Here is a 5,201-nt window from a genome sequence, read left to right as displayed (position 1 = left end):
TTATGTTTGAGCTTCGTCTAAGAATCTGCTGCATTTCGCGGATTGTAAGCAAGCTTCTTACTGCTCGCAAAAGATGTTTCAAGCAAGGAGACGTATTCCGTAGTTTAATAGTTTTAGACGCCTGTCTCTTCGAAATCTTGCCTCTTTTGGCTGTGTTGTAGCACCTGTATGGATCCAGGTATTACCGGTATTCTCATTGTCCGCCGAACCCTTTGCAAGGTGTCTATTGTTAAGCGACCTGAGGCCATCTACCAGTCTAACCCCTGCACGGCAGCAGAACGCTGCCCTGTCCGCATCTCCGGCGGAGATGGAAAGCCAGCTTTGTGAGGCAGCAAAATATCTGCCAGTGGAGGGAGGTATCACAGAGCGTTACAAACAATAGTGGTACTATTACGTTACTTTTGTTTCTGTTGATAATGGGGCGTTCCTTGCAGCATACTGGGTTATGTCTGTGAAAAATAGATACAATATCATTCAGAATTCAGTGAGGAGATCTACGTGATATCGGCACACCACTGAAGATTGTTAATTGGTGCTCGCATTAACTACACCACAGTATTTTAGGATAAATTACCACATATTTTACCATAAATGGAGCCCTTCAGTACATTATCTATGAAGGTGTATCACAGACAGAAGATTAAATTATCCTACCAACATAAATATGTGGACTATGTTGTGAAATATTCCATGCACAACGGCCATATACTTGCCTATAGTTACCTGCAGTGAAATTCAATATCCATTATTGAAAAATCAAAGTACGGCAACTGGATTAGACGAGATAATAATGGATGTGGTGTCTACAAAATGCAATCTGTCTACCTTCGTTGAACGAAGGGGAGTCTCACACCAGTTTCTTTGCTCATTACTAACCATACCGTTTTAGCATCTACTGATATTGAATTAATAGATATAGTAACAGATATATTAATGATCATCAGCGAACAGTACAGACATCTTCAAAGCTTTGTCTTACACTAATTGCGCCAGTACTGCCAGTGTAGTAGAAGCTGCCGTCTGCTTCACATCTCCTGTGCAGAAAGCTACGAAAATTGAAGTTTTAACTTTTTTTTCTTTCTTGTCACTTCTTTTTCCGTGTGTTTTAGCTTTTAGGAAGCTTTAATTTTCGAGTACTAGCAATAGTGTTCCATAAATGTCATGTTTGTTTTGAATACAATCCAGAGACAGTTGGTGATTATTTTCATTGTTTCCCACAAAAAGTGTCCAGTCACCACAGTTTAGTCAGCTATCAGCCATCTTTAGAGAATTAGCAGTCTAGTTAAAGGCTGATTACTTAAATCTCTATAGTAAATTGTTGATTTCTTAGGATGCAGGAGGAGCTGGCCACTGTTCGCGAACAGCTGAACGTGCTGATGGCTGCGGTCAGCCGTCTTCAGGCTGCTGCCTCGGAGTATAGTGGCAGTGGGGAGTTTGGTGCGTTGCATGGTACATCCCAGGTGTTACATGCTTCACCCACTGTCCCTGCTGTCGAGACATCTTTGCGGGTACCATGCGCGGTTAGGCCACCCTCTCCCCAAGGGGAGTGGCGGGTTCAGCGGCGTTCGCGGCGCACGAGGCGGATGGTCAATGTGGAGGCTGGCCGTGTGGATTCATTCGCTCTATCTGTGAGTGGACATGTGGCCTCTCCTTCAGCAAGGTCCGAGCAGGCACACGGGGGGATGGGTTTATTAGTGATTGGGAGCTCCAATGTCAGGCGGGTGATGGAGCCCCTTACGGAAATAGCGGAAAGGTCGGGGAAGAAGGCCAGTGTTCACACTGCCTGCATGCCGGGGAGCCTCATCCGAGATGTGGAGAAGGCCCTACCGGCGGCGATAGAGAGCACTGGGTGCACCCGACTGCAAATTGTTGCTCATGTCGGCACCAATGACTCCTGTCGTTTGGGTTCAGAGGTTATCCTCAGTTCATACAGGAGGTTTTGCGGAGTTGGTGAAGGCGGAAAGCCGCTCACGGGGTGGAATCTGTGCCAACTATTTGTAGTGTCGTTCCCAGAACGGATCGCGGTCCTCTGGTTTGGAGCCGAGTAGACTTAAACCAGAGGCTCAGACGATTCTGAGGAGATCTGGGGTGCCAGTTTCTCAACCTCCGCTATCGGATGGAGAAATGTAGGGTCCAGCTGAATAGGTCAGGCTGGCACTACACGCAGGTAGCGGCTACAAGTGTTGCGGAGTACGTATGGAGTGCCAATGTGGGTTTTTTAGGTTTAGAGAATTCCCTCCCTAGGCCCGACAAGACGCCTCCTGAGACGCGACAAGGTAGCCGTAGACAAAACGAAGCAGGGAAGGACAATTCTAATGTGGTAATAGTACACTGCAGGAGTGTCTATAGGTAGGTCCCAGAACCGTTCTCATTAATAAACGGTCACAACGCCCACATAGTATTAGGGACGAAAAGTTTGCTGCAACCAGATGTAAACAATTATGAAATTCTAAACTCAGATTGGAATATGTACCGCAGAGACGGGCTGAAAAGTGAAGGGGGAAGCGTGTTTATAGCGATAAAAAGTGCAATAGTATCGAAGGAAATTGACGGCGGACCGAAATGTGAACTAATTTGAATGAAGGTCACGTTTAAAGCAGGCTCAAACATGGTAACTGGATGTCTTTCTACACAGATATTGCGGCATAACAAATGAAGGAAACATCCCATGTAGGCTTTCAAGGATGGCGTCTTCATCAGTAAACACCTCCGGGCTAAATTGCCGTGGTGGATCTGTAGAACTTCTTCTCCTTCACGTTTCGTTCTCAACTACGGAGAACATCTTCCGAGGTGAGTCGACGACTGGCTGCTAGGAGCCGGGGCCGCCGCTCATATGGAGATCGTAGAGGGCGCCACCGCGCCACAGTAGTTGTGGCAGGGTTTACATAGGAACTACAAAAAGAAGCATCAATACACGTTTGACGGAGCACAAAAGAAACTGTCACTTCGGACATATCGACAAATCGACAGTAGCGGAACATGTTTTTAAGAATGGAAATCACGAAATAAAATTCGGTGAGACAAGCGTGCTAGCGAGGGCGTCGCATTATTATACACGTATGTATACAGAGGCAATTGAAATCCACAAACATCAATACAATTTTAATCGTAAAGAAGAAAGATTGAAATTGGTTAAAATATGGATGTCGACGTTGCATCAATCACGAGACAATCGATTGCCTGAAAACGAGAGAACAGACGATAGCCAGAGATAGCTACACATCGATGCCACGTGACGTGCGGTGGCGCCCTCTACGATCTCCATATAAGCGGCGGCTCCAGCTCCTAGCAGCTTGTCGTCGACTCACCTCTGAAGATGTTCTCCGTAGTTGACAACGAAACGTCAGGGAGAAGAAGTTCTACAGATCGACCACGGCAATTTAGCCCGGAAGTGTTTACTGATAAAATGAAGGAAAATTTGGAAAATATTTCGGATAGGTTTGCCGAGCATGTTAGAGCTTTGGGTGGAGATTTTAATTTACTAGATATAGACCGGGAGGTTCAAACGTTTATAACGTGGCAGGGAAAAGAACCCACTGAAATTTTTTTACGTGCATTGTCTGGAAACTACCTTGAGCAGTTAAACTTTTGTTAAAATTTTTAAGACGAGCTCGAAATAGTGTAGGTCAGCACTGTACATTTGTGTCACTCAGTAAGTCAGCAAGGTGTACCGCCAAATCAACAGACCACGAATCATGGCAGGCAGAAAATAAATACTTCTGTGCTACTTAACAACACACCGTTAGGTAAGTCTATTTAACTATACTACCAGGATGAAAATGCAAAATCTAAACGAAACAAAGACATAAAACAGCTGAGCTCTGCGACCAATACTTATTGCTGAATTAGCACAGTGAGGCAAGGAGAGCTGCCGGGTCACATAAATGAAGAGAAATGCGTTCATACACTCAGAGCCACTTTGTAATTGGTGTGGGCTCGGCCCAATAAACAGAAGGGCTATCGGAGCGTAAGAGCACATTCTGTCGTGCCGCCATTCTGTCGGTGTTGCTAGAACCAGAGAGAATGACATGCTATTGCATTTCAGTGAAACCACAACAAGGTAACTGATGATGGCCCGCATTCTGCTTGCTTGCTGACTGCAGCACTGAGAGACAGCTAACCTGATGCTGCCTATTGAGTCATCATGAAGGAGAAGAGGCGGGCAGGCTGTTTTCATCCACTGCTGAATCATCACCAAACCTGCTGGCTTCCATCTTCTCACTGATCAGGCTTCCCGTAAGCACGAGCTGCGATCTTTGTCAATTCACGGTACTTGAGGAGGAGCTAGTCTTCACATCAATCAATATCCTGGACCGCAGTCGGCAGTCTGCACTGACTTCACGAAGGACTGCCTTCTAGAGTGTTGAGATGCCAATCTTACTAGGCCACCGCTATGTACTTCTCGAATAGCCAGGAGATCCAGAAAGATTGTCTGGTTGCTAGTTTGGTTGCCTTCTTAGCACCACCGAGGGGTCAAGTCTGGGGCACAATTCAGGTTTACACCCACAGAAGTAACTTGCTTCCACCTCAATAACAGAGGAGCCGGAAGAGCTCTGGAAGTATACCTTGACGACACGCGCCTGAACCACAACAAGGAGCCAAGGTACCTAGGGGTCACGTTAAACAGAAGGTTGTCATTTAAATCACAGCTTCCAAAAGCAGCTGCCAAGGTGAGAACAAGAAACGAGCTCGTCCATAAAGTCTGCGGATCCACCTGGGGATCAACAGCGTGACACTGAGGACATCTGCGCTGTGCCTGGTACACTCTGCGACGGAGTACTGTGCATCAGTTTGGCTAAACAGTAGTCACGTGAAAAAAATCGATGTCGAACTTGACAACGCCAAGCGTATTATTTCAGGAACAGTCAGATCTATCCCTAGCATATGGCTACCTGTCCCGAGTCATATAACACCCCCAAAAATACGACGAGAAGCAGCCTTGGTCACGAATGCAACAAGATCGAAGCAAATCATGAACTACCGGTACACATCGATATTCTTGATCTGAGTATCAAGAGGCTTCATTCAAGACATCCTCCTCTTGCTCTCGACAGCCTCACTGGGTCTGACATCAACCCTTGAAGACGAGAATGGCTCCAGAATGCCCCAACAGCTTGCCACCAAATGCCTTGTATTTCTGAGGCAGTTCCAGGGTTTGATCTGCCCCGGTAGATTTGGTCAACTCTGAGCCGACTAAGAAC

This window comes from Schistocerca gregaria, chromosome 8, assembly GCF_023897955.1.
Source record: "Schistocerca gregaria isolate iqSchGreg1 chromosome 8, iqSchGreg1.2, whole genome shotgun sequence".
NCBI lineage: Eukaryota > Metazoa > Arthropoda > Insecta > Orthoptera > Acrididae > Schistocerca > Schistocerca gregaria.
Note: the sequence above shows the minus strand (reverse complement) of the source record.